General features: G+C 40.2%; 1 protein-coding gene across 3 annotated transcripts in view; it reads right to left on the bottom strand.

Moving 5' to 3' along the window:
• PCGF5 (polycomb group ring finger 5) overlaps positions 1–18,212 on the bottom strand; it is a 65,885-nt gene extending 47,673 nt beyond the window's left edge. Inside the window, exons 1-3 of one of the 3 annotated variants that reach the window (XM_032115603.1) lie at positions 18,107–18,199; positions 10,970–11,134; positions 8,101–8,212 (exon numbers count right to left, since the gene is read on the bottom strand). The gene's annotated coding sequence lies outside the window, so the exon portion shown is untranslated. Of the gene's footprint in view, positions 1–8,100; positions 8,213–10,969; positions 11,135–18,106 lie in introns of all 3 variants that reach the window. The other 2 variants (XM_032115602.1, XM_032115605.1) reach the window with 2 other exon arrangements.
• Between the last annotated feature and the right edge of the window lie 758 nt (positions 18,213–18,970).

An 18,970-nucleotide genomic window follows, 5' to 3' on the forward strand; every position in this document is an offset into this window, starting at 1 on the left:
TTTTATATTCAGTTCAATACTTGACTTTAGAACACCTACAGCACGATTGTCCTAGAGGAGAATGCCATTTCAGAAGTGGGTAATTCAGGCTGGAAACAGGCTCACTGTCAGGTGTGGTTCAGGATGAGAATGAGGGCAGCCAACTTTAGGGTCCAGGCTATGCATTACCACGATCCAGCTCTAGGGAAATCTGGGAAAAATCTATGGACTCAAGCTTTAATTATGTCTATTTTTTGCTTTTGTGAAAGCATGAAGGAAATCATACACCTTGGGAATTCTGGGGCAACTGTCAACTAGTATTGCCCAGTAAAAGAGCTCTATTGAGCAAAATAAGCACAGAGGTGTGCCTTTTGGTCTTCTGTGCATAAAGGAAGAGTCTGTATCTTGGGACAGGGAGGGCCAAGGAAAGACAGAGGATGGAAAGTGCTTGTCTCTACAAGAAAATAAATCAGAAGAAAATCTAAAGGTTGACTGCAGTATTTGGCAAAAGGAGTAAGACAAAAGTTGATAAAACGAAAACAATTTGGTTTTTGGAAGGGAAAAGCAGATCTATTCTTTGAACTAGCTAGCCCCATTAATAATGGAAGTGAACAGCTGTATCAGCATAATCTAGTCACACAAGGTCCAGGGCAAGCTGGGTCCCATTTACTGAAACACCTAACACTGTTTTTATTGGTATTTAATAAAACTGGCTAGATTACATTTAGAGCAAATATATCCAAATATATCCATTCAGCTAATACCTTCAGCTGCAGTGGAAACATACCCTTTTGAGAGCCCATCTGCTCTAAAAAGTCTCCAACATAAACTGTGTTAAGAAAAGGATGCGTTACTGAGCCTGTTTTACACAAAGACTAAAATATTTCTAGCTGTTTCCTAATAAATTTTTGATATCAGCCATGCAGGAAGAAATGACTGCCTAGGAATTAAACCTCCAACTCTCAAATTCCAATACAATGCATTAATCACAACATTAGTCTTCATCTGAATGTTAATTTGACATGCATTTAAACCAGACACCTAATCTCTGAGGTGAGAGATTTTATTTAAAAAAAATAGCCATACTGAACACTTAACCTACATTTTGCCTCATACTGCTATTGATACCAGCTCCTGAAAATAACCAAGATATTGGCAGATAGTTTTAGAACAGGATTGGTAAAAAATTAAGAGTTAAGTCTCAAATTTTCAGCATATGGAGGCAAGTAAAACATTTTGCAAGATAAAATATTTGAAGATTAAAAGATGGATTCTTCAGAACTTCATGCCTTATATAGTATGTGTCTGTGTATTTATAGATACAAAATTTTATATGCTTGCAACTGAAACAGAACTTTGTGTTTTAACTGCATTTTTGAATTTGGTTTGAAGCAAGAGCAAATGATCACTTAAGATGACAAAGATTCAGACCCATCAACTCAACTTTCTTTTTCATATTATCAAACATCTCATGAACATGAATATTGCCGTTTACACAGCCTAATCCCACACAATAACATCATAAAACAAGTTATTTTTACGTCTCTATGATGTATTTAAATGTACTTTTACCTTTGCTGTCATGAAGAGATTGTTTGTTAATACACATCTAGTGCTGATATAGTATTTTACAGCTATACATTACTTATTAAAAAGGAAATAAAAATGCACAGTTACGCTCATTTACAAAGCAGCAGTTAATATTAATAATCACTGAAACAGAAATACTGTCTCATTTTATGTTTGTAATTAACTGAAAGTATTTTTGGTTGGAAATAGAAGAATGTTGTTACAGATTCACTCTGCAGTGAGGTTTAAATATAACATCTCCATCATTGCACTGTTTGCAGCATGGTTAGAAATGTGCTTGTAAACTACTCTCATTCCACACACACACAAGCACCACAATCTCCCAATAACAAGGGGTGAAGACATCAAATAAAAGATGCCACCAGTGTCCACAGTGCACTGATAACTGGGAGAACAAAGTGTCAATGCTTGTAACTCCTGTAATTCTTACGTGAGAAAATTGCAGTCATTATCTAGTGCAAGTGTGCTGGAAGCCTGAGGACTATTCAGAACTGAAGTGGTCCTCTGCTCTACTGCTCTGTTGCACCTCTCAGTCCTAAAGACACAAAGATTGCATTATAGTCCCAAGGGTGTTTTGTTATGTTTGCTTAGGTTGTGATCACTGCACAGGCAGAAACTGCTCATTTGAGACTGCCAAATTTCTGTTCTTTTTTTCTTCCTCACACCTCCCAAACCCAGGATGGTTAGACACTCTAAGTACCTTCTATTCTGTCTAAACTACTTCCAGTACTTCATAAGCACTCAAGCAAACTCTCTGCTTCACTGTGGAGTCAGTGACTCACTTCACTAGCATGTGAGCAGAGATGAGGAAAGAATAAAGAATAAAGAATAAAGAATAAAGAATAAAGAATAAAGAATAAAATTTTCACACAATATTCAAACATTGTTATGTAAAGACAACTACTAGACTGCTTACATCCCTACAGACTCTGTGTCAACAAAAATAACAGCAACCTTTTTTCTCTCTATTCCCAAAACAGCACTGAGAGTAAACCTGCAAAACTCGGTAGATTCCAGCAAAAAATTCAGTTCCACCAGAGACTAATGCCAAATATGATGTTTCAGATCTCATTTCTCTAAAAAAGGAATGCATTATGTTAGACAGGAGTAGGCAGAAACATAAGACATTTAGTCAAAACATCCAAAAGGCTCCTGCACAAGAAAATTGATACTCTAGTTAGAGAAAGTTGAGAGTTATGTAATGGGTACAACTGTATAAGTCATCTGTTTGCTGCAGTAAAAGGAATGAAACAAAGTACTTACTGACCTAAATACAAACTTTTGTCCAAGACAAACATAAATTCTTATTTTTCAATTCTTTCAATTCTTGAGCAACTTCAGTGGGACACACAAATATGTACCTTGAATATATTTTTTGTGTGGATTTCCTTCTCAGTCTGAGTTAGAAATACTCATCTCCTGCACCATGTGACCTATGAAACCTGTTCAAAAGCCCCAAGGTTATCTACAAAATACTGTGTTCTTCCTTCCTGAAAAATGTTTTGTTATTCAGATGCTCTCTATAGCTTTTTATAGCTTAAGTCTCAAATGCTTCCTAAATGATACTGGTAAATAACTGTACTGGGCCTGGCTAGGACAGAATTAACTTTTTTCCCAGCAGCTCACGTGATCTTTTAGTTACCTGACCAAAGCAATGCTGACAGCACACCAAGGTTCTACCTATTGCTGAACCGTGGCTCGCCAGCACCAAGGCCTTCTCTCTTTCTCACTCCCACCACAGTGAAGACTGCTGGGGTGCAATATGCTGGGAGAAGACACAACGGGGCAGATGATCTGAACTAACCAAGGAGATATTCCATGCCACGTAACACCACGCTCAGTCATAATAAGGAAAAACAGGGGCCTTAGGGATGTTAGCTGCCATTTCCGTGGAACTGGCTGTTCATCAGTCTGCCTGTGGGATGTGGGCAGTGATCACCTTTGCCCCACTTCTTTTCCTTCCTTTCTCTCGTCTTTTATCTATCCTTCAATTTATAAATTTTTAAACACCCCCAAATTTTCCTACTTTTACTCTTCCCTCATCTCATAGGGGCTTGGGGTGAGTGAGTGAGTGAGCAATATGTGGTGCAATTTTGGGTGCCAGCCCACTGGGCTTAACCCACAAAACTAACATAATAAACAAAATTAGTGATTTCCCACCTTTCTGTTGTGCTGCCCGGTGATGTACGAGTAGGTGTTGGGGGTTTATGCACACTTGTGACTAAGCCTGTATTTGTGTCACAAGCAGATACATGCTGTCCCTTTCTCCATGGCCAGATACAGATGTGCACGGTATGACATGACCAACATGTCTGAGGGATGGAAAGAATGCAGGAGTGGGCTGGGTGCCAGATGAAGTACTTGCCAGCAGCATCCAGCTCAGTTTCTAGTTTGCCTATAGGTCAATTAGCATAATCAGAATAATTTTGTGTAACACTATACATTGATTGTGAGTTGTCAACATAAATGCCTTCATCACACTTGCCCCAAACTAAACACAAAAATTTTACCAAAACATGGCCAGGTACTGCACATGCTTCTCACCCCGGGGAGAGGATGTGTGAAAAGATTGTGACAGGTGTTAGGGATATTGTTTACTATGCTGCTGGAAGATGTTTCATTTATATGGTAATAAATACATTATAAGAAGCCATACAGATTTATGGCATAATCTCAGACAGATATTTATATCAAGTTATTAAATATTTTTAAAGACTGGGAATATACTAGATACAAATGATAGTATTTTTGTGTGTCATCCCACTGATATTTGTTACTTTTTACTGCTTTCATAGGAAGGTGCAATTTGTATTACTGAATATTCTTAATGTCCTCTCACTGAGCACTAAAATGCTGTATTACATCAAAAGTAAAAAAACCACTTAGCATTAGATTTTCATACATAAATTTTATGACTAAAATAGAAATCAAAATGTACAGGCTCTAAGTTAGAAGTCATTGCAAGCAATTTTCCCTATTGACTTTAAGGGGATTTGAACCTGTGGCTTTTGACTCTTAAAATAAGCACTGCATCACTGTCACATATGAAAAATATTATGAATAGTGAAGAACTGCAGAACTTGTTTAATCTACTTCTTAGAGCAAACTGAGAATCTCCTAAAGGGGCTTAAAAATTACTGTACATCTGAAGCAAAGCTCTATCTTGCATACCACTGAAATACAGTACAAAGATGGCTTAAAGAATGTGGTTATTAACAGGGATATTTACTGATCATAACAAAGTATTTATTTTCTGTTAGTGGTACGAAAAAAAGTTGCCACAATGAAGAGAAAAAGCCTAACAGATAGGAATCCTGACTTCTTACGGTTCCTAAGCATATGTTAGTTCTATTTACACAACATACACCTCTGTGGAACTTTAGGGAAGCTGGGCATACACTTCCACACAATGTTTGTTTTTTCTAACCTTATTATTTTAAAAATAAATATGAGCCATTCAATCAAGTCTGACTTTCTTCTTTCTGAAAGAATTCTGGAAGGCTGATCTTGGACCATTCTGCACCTTAGCTAGTTTGTTTTTATTAATTGTTAAAACAACACATCTTCTCTAGGTTTATTTTTAAAGATCATAAAAATATAAATGGAGAAGGGTTTAATACAGAACAAACAGGGAACAGTATTTTTACAGAAAACTTAATGGGTAAGCAGATGTCTAACCTACTTTGAGACCAACATGTTATGCAAATACAGTACACAGCTCTCCCTTGTATCCCAGGGCTATCTTTTGCAAGACTAGCTCTTGCTTTACTTTCCACATACTTTTTGAATACTACCCATCGAAAAGGAAGATAAAAGAGCATTTAAAATTTAAATAGTCAGGTATTTTACAAGGGACTCTATCATGCCTTTATGAAGTGCTGACAAACCACACTAGATGTGCTGTAATTGAAAACATCTCATCTCACTAAGACCATCCTGCTGTCTTTTTGATATAGATGTCCCTCTATTCTGCTTTTTCTGAATTAGCAATCTGAATTCCGGAGAATTTCAGGTAATTGCACAAAGAACTCTCTGCTAGGAGACTGTGTGCAATTAAACTTCCAAAAGTTACAGCAAAGATTGACTGCACAACCTTTACTGTAATACATACCAAGTAAAAAAAGGCTACTAATCACCTGAGTTGTGTTAAAAAAAAACAAACCTCACCAATCTTAGGACTTACTTATACTAATTTTCTCCCAAAGTTCAACACATTATTTTGCTAAACCATCCTTCTTAATTTTCTATTGTAAAGAGTGATGTACAAAAATCATTAGTAGTTCCAGATATTAAAAAAAATATTAAAAACCCTTAATAGCATCCTGAATTAGTCTGTTTTTTATTACCTCATTTGCTAAGATATAGTAATTTGATTTTCTTCTGGTCAGCAAGACTGAATAATATGGTTTTGAATACGACTTACTTTATCTCAAATGTTTTGATTTAGTTCGTGAAAGATAATATCAAGAGATGGCTCGGTTACTGTCTGGAAGTGCCACCTTAGCTTTACTTTCACTAAGCTGTGCCCCCAACCATTCATGGTAAAGCATGTGTCCCAAGAACTCTATCATTCTTTTAGGTCTTCTATATACCCCTTTCAAGTTTTCTGCATCCCTCTTGATGTGCAATTGCCAGAATCAAGTTCAGAATGAGTGGTGATCACAGCATTAACAATCACTGAATCACTGTAATTCAATAACTGCTTGATATTCCCCTTGCCCATTCATCTAAGACTACCTTCATTCTTTTGTCTCCCCTTGACACTGGCAGCTGATTATACCATGACCCTTCAAAACTCCTTTAGAAGTCTGTGCTTTGTGAGGGAAGAATGAGGCACTCTGTAAATAGAACCTACAGATAGTTTCTACGTGGTGATTTCTCTTTTGCTATCTATCCTATTCTTCTATTTCATTATCTTAGATCTTAGATCTGGAATATGCACGTGGAAGTGTGTAAGACTTCTATTTGAACTCATCTAATGTCAGGGAGCTTAATTACATTTATATGGAATATATCAATTTTAGAATTACTCCCATGTGTTATTTTCTGCTGTTTCCCTCATGAACAACTGAACTCTGCAGACTTATTTCCGCAGTTTTAAGTGTGGAAGGTGTTGGTAGGACATGAATGCTTAGCCTCCCCCATATACATTGTTTTCCTTCCATTTCCTTTATGATGTTCTTTTGATTCATAATTAAGCTGACTCTAGCCTAACATTTGAATCAAATGTTTGTTGTAGGGAAATCATGATTATCTTACTGTAAGAAAAGTGCCAGATTATGTCTCCATTTCATTTTTACTGAAGCACTGGTCCTTATTCAAGGGTTTGTCATCTTGCTAAACTACTTTTGTCATGAGTTTCTCCTCTCCCTGCTCCCTGTTCTTTCTTCTGGCTGCCCTGAACACAAAACTAACAAACTTCTGGTAGCAGCCCTTTACACCAGCTGATGTTGGCACTTAGAAACAGTGAGATCATGGCTTGAATTTCAGTTCAGTGGACACTGAACAGGTATTTTTATGTAAGAGCACCAAGGATATGGGCCTGGAAAACATACTTAGAGCCCTTCCAGTCTTCTGTCTTGCAATTAAAAAGAGAAAGGTTTTGAAAATGTACCAGAAAGTTCATCTACATAAGATTAAAAATAATCAAGCCATTTCTCTAGGATTAGGTGACTGATTCCAGTCAGTCAACTTGTAATGCATAGTTGTACCTGGTTTTGGCCTGATGAGTTTTCACATAGCAAAATTCTGGAAATAATTAAGAGTAAAAAAAATGCGTAATTTTAGTGCTACAGAAGTGAAAAAAGAGCAATTAAGGTTTTAAAAATTTAAATAAAATGTACTGTGTTTTAACCATCTGATTTTAAATGAAAGACCCTTTTTCTTCCTTTGTGCAAATTCACACATTTAAATTTAGAACTTCTGCAATAAGTATAAAGGATTCAAATTGTGGGCCAACAATTAGCAGGAATGCTTGCTGGAGCCTTCAGTGGAAATAGAGTCAGAAATAGACCAAGGTATCTTCTAGGTGAATAATGATACAGCATTATTTAAATGTGTGCAATATTTCAACCTTTTCAGTGTTAAAAAAATGAATTGTCTTTTTATTTTATATTGTGGAGATTGAAGAATGCATCTTAAGTAGTATTTACAAATGGTTTTCCTTCCTTCATCTTAAGGAAGAAAAAAAATGATACTCAAAACATTTTTAACAGTGGCAAAAAATCTAGCAGTAGAAAGTTGACCTGACTTTGTGGCTAGTTTCCATACAAAAAAAAAAAAAAAAATTCTTACATATAAGACACTTATAAAAGGATAAAATATATCTTAGTGGATACCATATACAACAGAGTAGGAGCTATGCCAATCTGAACGCATTTAAACATAGTTTTTCTAGTAAAAAGTAATCTTTGCCTGGCCTGCACAGACTCAATGGAACTATTTTACATGCTATAATCTATGCTAAGCGAGATCTGTCTTCCAGAGCAGACAGTGACCTGAATTCCAAGGAAAATATTTAGAATTTCATACCAGAACTTGTACTCTAGATTCTTCTTAACAATCCTTCTGCGATCTCTTTTCAGCATACACAGGTTTCTTCTTATTCGAAAATTTATCTTCTACTTGGAGTTTCTATCAGTTCCTTGTGTTTGTGAGATAAGCAGGAACATGCAAAGAAAAGAAAAAGAGACAATGAAAAAAATAGACCCCTGAATATGAAGCCTTGCTAACTCAGAAGTGTTGCAGAGAAAAGCACAAGCATGAGACCTAAAACACAAATGACTCTGAGCATGTGCTGACATAGACAGCAACTCCAGCCCCCACCCAAATGAAAATATTTAGCACCTACTTGCTTACAGGAATACAACTTTGAAGAAGACTCTTAGTCATTAAGTCCAGTAATGTCTGGTGCAGGTAATTGCAATGCAGTTCACTCCTGCAGGGACACCCTAACTATGAAGGTACTTCAGACTGGTATCCTATGAAGATCTGATCTACTGCCTTTCCTCTAGAGAAGGAATACAGCCTAAATATCTCCTCCTGCATCTGTGCACGTTCCAAACAAATAAAAGCACAAGCTGCAAAAGAGTTTTTTGAGAAGTTTTTCCTACATTAGGAACACTCAAAAAAGTTCTGGAGCTCCTGGTCATATTACACTGATTAATTTTGGTACATAGTGAGACAAGAGCAGGAACTGCACAGTCAGCAGTTGGATTTCCATGCCCTGTTTAACTTAAATGGAATCACTGCTTTCCTTGTATTTGGTATAGGTCCAGAGACTGAGGCCTACAGAGCTGGTGACTTCCAAGGGAATGATGCTCATGGTAACAAGATAAAATGAGCAATAATGGAGCATCAGGTTTTTTTGTCACTATTTAAAATCTCTGCAGCCCACAAAATACTTAGAAAAAAGTGGTCAGAAAGAAGTGACTATAGTTTAGCTGTTCAATTAGCCTGTGAGATGCAATGTAACACTTCATGTAACACTGCTGTCCAGTATCTGAACGAATGGTCACAATCATTAATGCCAACATTCTACCACTCTTACAGCAACACCACACTGAGCTGTCTGATCTACCCTAACCTACAAAGAGCTCCTGCAAAACAAACTTCTGAGGCTTCACTCAATACAGGATGCTCAGCAATGGTTCTGCTTTTCTTACCAGTAAGAAAGTACAGGAATCAACATTTAAATGTCAGTTACCACTTTCAAGGAATGTGAAGGTTTACTGCTGTGAACAATATAAATTTCACCTACTCCAAGAAGCAGGATCAACAACATCCCACTCACTGATGTGTAAGAGAAGGCTCTGCATTGTCCAGATTCAAGTATTGTGGGCTTCTTTCTATTGTTCTACATTCACACTAGTTCCCTAAACTCTGCCTTTCTTCATGCAAATTCCATAATCAGAACTCACCCATAGGATCACTATCACAGCTTCCTAAAGAACGCTTTCTTTGTTTTAATAAACTATTTTTAATGAATCTTGTTTGTTTTAATGACAAGAAAAGTTGCAAAACGTGTCTACTACTATTGGAGCAAGATGTGTCAATGTTGGAAGCTGACTAGAAACCATATTCTTGCCAGGGTTCTGTTCAGGGTAACACCCTAATGGTGTTACCATGGCACTGAGCCACAGCTAATAAACTCTGTCTTTATATTACACTAAACATTAGCAGTTATCTTATTAGTTTCTTCAAGCTCAGGCAGCAGGAGCTTACATCTGCTTAAAAATGACATAGATGCACCTCAACGCATAATGCCTTTAAGAAATAAAATAGCACCTTTGTACTTCCAAGCAGCACACCCAAGCACGTTATGGAAAAATATACCTGTATGACTAATGCCTCTCCCTGAACTCAATTTGTCCATTATATTCCTTTGTTTAAATATTCAACCTTTAGACAGAACCAATCTCTTATACATCTCCATGAAGCCAAACTCAACAGAATCCCATACCTAAATGGGGCCTGGCAAGGTTATTATAACTTCAGTAAAAATTACAGACTTCAAAAGAATTGCAGGAAAAATTCTGTGCCTTTGCATATGTGAACTGCAGCACTGGTTTTAATACTATGAATGTATATTTACTACCAAACAAATTAGTATAAAAGACAGTTATGCTTTGTTTTAGTATTTTACTCCCAGGTGTTTGATATCACACACACTCATACCCACTCATTCCTGCAGCATTTCAGTGCTCCCCAAATAGTAATAAAAGAATCTTCTCCACAACATATTCAACAAGAAAACATGGGTAGCTGTAATTTTCAGATAGAGAAAAGGGAGACACAGAAGTCTAGTTCCAAACTGTTTCAAGTATTTTTTAGTTCCATACACCTGATGCTCTAAGGTTCAGTTTTTCAGGACACTCAGGACTCAGTAAACACCTCCGTATCACACGATTTCAGTTGTACTGGTGATGTCAGAACAAGGGCAAACTTGGCTACATGTGTCCCACAACTGTTAGAAAATGAAAGGTAATCTGTGAACCTCTGACCTACATTACCTACCCAGCAAAAAATAGCAATTTAGTATCCAAGAAAGGCAGATACTAGTCCTCCAAGGCAGCATTCAACTTCCCTGAGCTGAGACTTTGTCTCCCTGAAGCATTCCTCTGCGCCCATTCTACACTCTCCTGCAGGTGGTAAGGGGGTGCTGGGGAGAAAGCCTTTTAAAAACAGAAGTGAGGAGCACTACAATGGATAAATTATGGTCACATCAACAACCTAAAACAAGAAATGCCCTAATATTTTAGCCCTTTGGCTATATAAGAACAGTTTAATTTTTATACTTAACCATTCCCAAAATACAGGATTTCTACTGCTGAGTTACTATGGCTCCATGCAGTCTAAGTTGTCAACAGTTTGACTTCTGCACCTGTCAAATAGATTTTACCTGTATGAATAAACAGAATCAGTACCAAGCCAGAAAGAACTGAAGAGAGGTTCTTTGCTTGTTTTGTCTTCTGTTCAAGAAGGAACAATGAAAGGGAAAGTTCTACTCAAAGACTTGGCTGCAGATACTGTCTTTGGAAAATGTCACTGGCAAACTCTCACCAACCTAAGAACATATATAAACTTAGATTTTTTTTTTTTCCAAAGGCTTATACTTAGATCAAACACTTATATTTTCATAAGAACAGGAAAAAATACATTCATAATACAAGGGCAATAATTAAATCAAATTTGAGGTCCTACCTTAATGAAAAGGTTACCAAAAACATGACAACTTCTCCCTAATCTTGTTCTCAGAATTATTTAATCACTGACAATTTTATAAGCAATTCAAGGCGAGATCTACGGTAACTTAACTAAAGTCAGTACAAGGAGTATTTGCAGTCACTCTGTCTACAGGCATATTCAATACTGGCATAAAGTCAAGCAGATAAACTGAAGCTTAAGTTACAGCAGTTTTCATCAGCTGAAGTTAATGTTCTAAATTATTTCTATTTTTATGGATTCCTCCTTTGATTCATGAGACTCAAGACACTTCCCTTGAAAACATACAGTAAAAATTACATGGTAAGTAGTATCATCACTTGTAGGAAATCTCAGTCACCACATTACCTGTCAGTGTTATCACATATTACTCACCACACTCCAAAAGATGGAAACTGAAAATCCCCAAATCCAATGTTTGACAGATGTTTGCAAATGTTCTTTAAATACCAGAGATGCTTGAGAAATCTAGGTGTAAGACAGCTAGATGGGAGGAGTGGGGAGGGTTCTCTACTGCCAAGAAAGAAGTCAGATGCAGAGTTTGTACTCCGTAGTCCAGAACCACAGAACACCAAACTTGTTCCAGCAACTCTAGCCCATGTGACCCAAACACACTGCTAGTGCAGCAGCCTAGCAAGCATCCAAGAAAGGAAGAAAAAAGATCACCTTCAATAAATATTTAAGAACTGTTTTCTTCATGTATGCTGTTCTATTTATGCTATTCTGTCAATGTTACACACATATTAGCAAGACTTTCAGTGCCACAATGAATCCCCCACTTCTTAGCCCTGATCACCAAGTCAAATGTGGAAATGATGGTTCACAGATCTTCTGGATACCAAAAATAATAGACTTAACTGGAGATACTGTCTCTACCGCAAGGTGACACTCCAGCTAAAACCTTCTGGAGGTTCAGGTGGGAATGATCTGTTTTCCTTCTGCCCATGACAGAGCACTACCTCACAATCTCTTCTCATACTAATATCCCCTTTGTTTTACAGGTGATAACCACAATTTTCATCAAATTAGCTATTTAATCGCCATAATCCAAATAAGCTTACAGCAACACTTCCAAATTTGGCCTAAACCTATGGTTAGATGAACAGTGGAGCTGATCTGACAGACTAGTTGTACCAAAAAGAAGGGAAGCACCACTCTGGAGCTTGTTGATCCATCTCTAAGTCCATTTAATGCTCTGGAGCAGCAGAAAACGTTTTACTAGTTTCCTGGTGGTTTAGTTAAACCTAATTTATTTGGGGGTTTAACGCCAGGGCTCAGAGAGCATAAGCCATAGCAGCAGCACTTCCCTTGTTCTAAGCAGTGGCTGTAGATGTCTTCTGAAACTGCATCCCTAGTTCATTGTTTGCTGCTATTGTTCAAAACCTGAAGAAGGGCTCGTAGGCCCAATAGTTCGTGTGGTTTTCCTTTTTGTACTAGTTGATGTAGTAAGAGCTATTACACCTTGGGAAGACATGGCAAAGTAAAGCTCTTCTGTTACAAGTCTGTCACTGGTTTCATCCAGCTTCACAATAAATAAACTGAAAGAGCTTCTCTGCAATTAATGGTAATTTTGAATTGGAGGCTAACACCATATAAATTTACATTTTAAATTTTCAGCAATGAATACACAAGAGTTACACATCAATAGTAGATTTTAAACACTAGCCTGTGTGAGGCACCAACTGTCACTGAGTACATTATTTCAAGTAAATCTATTTGCATTCTGTGGTTGCTATCCACACAAAAAAACCACCACTTGTACTTTTGGTAAATATGTATTTGGGATGAAAGCACAAAAATTTACTTTATCTATGATATATCAAAAGAGTTACGATGGAAAGCTGAAAAATATTGGTTTGATTAAGCAGCTCTTCAAAATCACTTTGTATGCAGGGAAATTCTACAGCCAGAATCAACCAAGAATACTTACTCAAAATATCATTTATATCATATAAAGGATCTTTTGTCTCTGCAGCTAGTACTGATGATTCTTCAAAAAAGTAAACAACAATTTTATAAAACCATGAAAGAAAGAAACATCTTTAACTCCATTCAATACACATATTGGCTATTTAAGAGATGATCTTTCATCTGAAAAAAGAACTGTGTTTTCATTACAAAATTAATCAAGAGTTTGGTTTCTTACATATTCCATTCTTCTTCTTGAGGAAGGAAATAAATATTATTACATTTGCCTTAATCAGTGGTGACACTTCTCTAAGAATCACTGAAGACTTTCATCTCAAGATCAACTACTTTTTTTGTGGCAGAGAGAGTTTCTCTCTCTGTCTGATCTGATTAATAGTAACCAGCCCTGAAATCTATCTTCAGAATATTTAAATTTTGGATTCCCTTACTTTAATGTGCTTTGTTTATACACAGAGATTTTAACAGATGTAACACAATGCCAAAAGCCAGAACGAATGACAAGGGGTTCCCCAAGAGCTTGTATTACAAAAACTAAGCTGCAAAAACAGGTGAGCAAACCAAGTGTGTAGGGTGGAGTTTGAAAGATGGGAATAACAAACTGGATGTGAGCAATTTTACAGCAATTATGAACTAGGACTCTCCCTGCTGGTATCAGATTGTACTTACAGACTGAGCTGTCAGAAAATAATTCTGTAACACTGCTATCAATATTGTGCATGTAATGAGAATCATAGCCATGAATCAGGAAAATACCACTGTTTACCATTTAGGTCTCATCACTATTTCTTGCTACATCTCCACTTGTGATGTTTTGTGTGGGAAGGGTTCTTTATGATAAGAAATACCGTGGAGTACAAAGCGGTTTTCCTCCTTGGGGAAGAACCTATACTGAAGCTGAGCAAAGGGGCCACCAAAGGCATGCCCTGTTTGCAGTGTGGATACCTGTTCTTCAGCACTCATTGCTCCATCTCCATGTGTGCCCCCTTTAAAACAATGAGTAAAAACTCAACTGCCAGTGAAGACTCGATGTGGGAAGGCAGTTCTTGAACCATTACAGACTGTGGCAACTTGAAGCTCTCTATGATGCACCAGTCAGTGTCTCAAGGAAGTGAAGATCCTCCCAATAACTGTTATACTCATCTTTAAACTCTTCTGAGAATTTTTCTTGTCTTTTCCTGGCCAGATCTTTTATGAAAATAAGATTATTATGGCAAATTAGCAGGCTACCTTCTTAATTCCAATCAAATCTCAGAACATACATAAACCCATGGCAAACAAAATTATTCCATTACAGGAAAGAAATGACCAATGCACAGCAGTAAATGAACAGTTTGGTTGGCTGTTAGGAAAGCTACTGAGATATGCATGAATTCCATTACTAATAATTGGATAAATAGTTTTAGTCAAAGTTATTTGTTTCACATATAAGAACTAATAGTGACAGCTGTAGAGACCATAGTGCTCCCTTAACTCTACATATCTTTCATTCCAAAAGTGGCCCACACTTGACAGTGAGCAACTTTTATTTTATAAGCAATAATCAAGATAGAGACAACAACACTGCTATTTCCCATGGACACACATTCTGTGAGATAGACACGGTCTTGTCACAGCCTGATGGAACTGGCTGCCAGTGCTACACCTGCTCTGCTCATTATGGGCTTCCATCTCAAAGCCTGTCAAGCTGTTACTTTTCATGGCACTACATCTACTGGAAAAACTTAAAACCACAGTAATCAGGAAAATAAGCTTCACTGTAAGAAACGTCTAAGGCACTCCCTGCCATCATTCAAATCAGATAGCTACAACAGTAAGTGATATAGAATCAACTTTGTTTCTTGATACTTTAAATATTGAGGCTAGTACTAGAAATAAAACTTCTTCCCAGACAACTACAAAAAAATGTTTTTTAACTGAGGATTTGGGGAACAAACAAGCCCAAGCTAAGGTGTACCTGGTGCAAAGTTTTCAATAGTCAAAGAAATGATTCCCCTTTTCAACACCAGCAGTATGTCTTTCTATAGGAAAAGTTCAAAACTTTGCTCAGGACAATTGCACTTGCCTAAAAAGGGTCTTTAAAGCCAAAATTGCAAAAAGGAACTAATCATGTGGGTCAGGGGTTTTTTCCACACTGGGATGTTCTAATTGATAGCTGGAAGAACACATGAAGATGCTGTTGGCACCAGTCTTTCAAAGCACAGAAAGATAATAACTTAGTACCCTTTTTTTTAATAAAAGGCACTGTAAAATTTGATATATACATATATCAATTGGTCATGCTAAGAACAAATCCTATGTATCCCCAACATAGCAAAAATCAAGATACGAAGTTCAGACACTTCACTTTTATCTGCACTGTCCTCCACTTTTCTCAAAGCTCTTCTGTGCATCCTGCAGTAATTTGCTTATCAGTCCTAAAAGTGGAGCTGCACAGGAGCAACTTTAAACCAATACGTTTTATCTCACTTTATTTTGCATATTCTGCAGGCGTCGAAGTGAAACCTAGAATTTTTCATTTTCACTCTGAATCCTAGAGTGTTCATAGAGCAGGGAAAACCAGCTAGAGCAGAGTTGTGAGTCCACTTTCAGTATTATTTCCTTTACTGCTTTCAGCTGAGGTCTGAGCACATAGAATGCCACACGCACAGTGTTTTTATCTTCTCTGTAAGGAAATTCAATAAAAAGGATGAATGCTATTTGATTGTTGAAGGAAATGTGCAAATAAACCAGGTTTTTTTTTTCTGTTTGTTAACTTGACCACCCAGCATACCTAACAGATTCTCTATTACAGTGTTTTCACTGTCATGTGCAGTCTTAACTTGGCTAACTTCAGAATCTTCTGACAGGGAGATGTTAAAAGCCATGCAATGAACCCTGAAGTAATACCCTGAAGTTTTCCCACACTTAGCTGCTCCAATCCTCTAATTAATACTATGAGGTGCCAGTGCATAGTTCTAGTCAATCAAAAACGGTAACATATCCTTTTGCCCCAACAGTGACAAACACTCAAAGCAATCCTTTCCATTCCCATTTGGAGAATGACTAGAGGTACAAAACACAGGTAGTGAGATAAGGGTTGCCTCATGCCACAGGAAACAGAATAGTTTACTATCAAGACATACAAAGACCTTCACATACTTTATACTGTAAAACCAGGTGGTTGTATGTGTAAAGCACTACCTCCCCACTAGAAACAGTGACTTTGTTTCTTGATGGTGGCAAGTATACCAAGAAAAAAAGAGAAAAATTAATCTTGTAAAATTCATAGTTCTGCCTCTGTACAGGAAGAGGAGAACATGTCCCATAAATGTGGAGGATGAAAAATCTGCTTTGGAAGCAAGTTGGAGTTGAAAGAAAACTATATATAGGATCCAGACTCAATCCCATTTAAAACAGCAACAGGCAAGAGAACCAGGAACAGAAGTCTATCTAGGTACAACTCCAACGTGTTTATTAAATCAACTGGCTTAGCTTTCAAAAATACATATTTATATATTTTTTACTTCAACAGAGACTATTTTTGCTTAACAAAACTAAGCAAAACAAAACCCAGATTAAAAGCATCTGGGATCTGTCTCGGGCTTCAGGGTGTGGACATAGTGTGATACTATTTTGGGGGGTATTTTTGTTTAAATTTTATTTTAAATTAATTCACTTTGAATAACATAGTTACTTAATTCTTACCATTTACACTCCCCTTTAGATTATTTGGCTAAAATAATGGGTAACAAGTTGATAACTGAACGAGGTTACCATTTAACCACTGTGCCAGAAAAACTGCAATTGAATGTTGCAAAACTTTCACAGTTCACAAACCAGCCGCAGGAAACCTGCTGGGTTTCTGAGCATTGTCTATACTTCTGACATCCCATTGTGTGTCAGAAAATGACACCAACCTTTCACTATCTACGACACCACTATGCTCCCTCACAGTTGTATGCGTGTGTATGTGAGATGATTCACTTGCTTTTATTCCAGGGAACTGATGATTCATTCAATCGTCTCCAGATCATATTAACGTACTAAATATGCACATAAAAGAAGCAAAAATCGAGTTCTTAAACTTTTTTATGCTCAAACGTTTATTTTTTTTTTTTTTCTCTTTGAGAGAGAATAGAAGCAATCAAACATAGGAGAGGAACCAGGACAGGTTACGTTTCTGCTCAAAGGCAAGGTTTGGGGAACACACCCAACCCACGTGTAAAGCCAGCAGCCGTATTCCAGCGGCGGACTGCGAGGGGAGGGGAGCTCCCGTCCCCTCCCGGCCGCTCCGGGCCGGGGCTGGTCCCTCTGCTCCGGTACCTGGAGCGGGCAAGGCGCGGCGGACCGGTGCGTTCCCCCCTCCGCCACACCGAGAGCTTGTGCCTCTCCTTCTCCGGTGACATCTTACATAATGAGGCGAGCTAATCACGCCGGAAGCGAGCCAAACCGCCACGGAGCATCAGCGGGGATAACTACCCGCGGGAGGAGATGCTCCGGACCGGCACCCGCTCCTCGCTCACTGCCCGCCCTGGCGCCTTGCTAGAAAAATCCTCGCCGGGGCGGCAGCGGCTCCCGTAGCAGCCGCCAGACGCGGAGCCCTCGCTCGTCCCCCGCCGCGCTGCGCGCCGTCCCCCCAGGAAGCCGCAAGCATCGCGAACGGCATCAGCCTCTCCCGAGCGCGTTCCGCGCTCCCAGCCCCGCCGGATCCAGCCCCGCCGCCCTGCCCGGCCGCCGCCGGCTCCCTCCTCAGCGCCGAATTGGAGGAGAAAGTTACTCGGCGGCGGCCCGGCGTCCGCCGCCGCCGCAGTTCAAGAGCAATGTCACGTTCAACAACTTGTTATGACACATGATCCCCCCCTCACACATCCGCACCTCGCCGCCGCCTGCCCGGCGGCCCCCTTACCTTCCCCTGCAGAGGCCACGGGCACCCGCGGGCGTGTGCGGGAGTGGGTGCGTGTGGCAGCGCGGGCGGCGCCGGCTGGGCGGGCGGGCGGGGGAGGGGAGGGCGGCGGAGCGGCGGGAACGCGCCTCGCCGGACTTGTCGGCGGGCGGGGGCGGCTGCGGGGCGGCGCGGGGAGAGGCGCGGAGGGGAGCGCGGGGGGCGGAGGAGTTCCCGGGGCTTGTTTACGCATTGCCGCCCGCCCGGTGCAGGCGCTGTACTCTCTGATTGGACACAAACTGGGGCACAGCCCAGCTCGGACGCTGCCGCCCCGGGGGCCCCCGGCGCCGCTCGGCCGCCGGTGGAGCCCCCGCCGGGCTCCAGGGCTCAGGGCCGCCGGTGCCCCGCGGGCTCCGCCAGCGCCCGCCGCCCGCCCACCCCCAGACGCTGCCCGGCCGCCGCCCCCGCGCATGCCCGGCGCGCCGGCGGGCCCAGGACGCGCATGCGCTCTGCGCGTGCCCGCTGAGGCGGCGGGGCCGGCGTGGAGCCGCTGCCCGGTCGATGCCAGCGGGAGGCGGCCGGGGCGCTCAGCGTTGTCCGCTGGTCTCCGGCGGGGCGGGGGCGGAACCGGCGGAGCCGCCCCCGGAGGCGCTGGTTATGTAACCGGGGGATGTCTCTGGCGGCCCCGCGCCACCGCCCCTGTCAGCGGTAGCGCCCGCGGAGGAGGGGCTGCCCCTCGGTGCTCCTGTGGCTGCGTTTCCCTAGCAGGGAGGTGGATGTGCTCCCTCCGACCCAGGGATGGGCCCCCGCCGAGGAACGACCGCGGCCGCTGCCCTTTTCCGCCCCTCCCCGGACAGGTGCGGCCCCGTCCCGGGGCCAGTGGCGGGA

The sequence above is a fragment of the Corvus moneduloides genome, chromosome 8, assembly GCF_009650955.1.
Source record: "Corvus moneduloides isolate bCorMon1 chromosome 8, bCorMon1.pri, whole genome shotgun sequence".
Taxonomy (NCBI): Eukaryota; Metazoa; Chordata; class Aves; order Passeriformes; family Corvidae; genus Corvus; species Corvus moneduloides.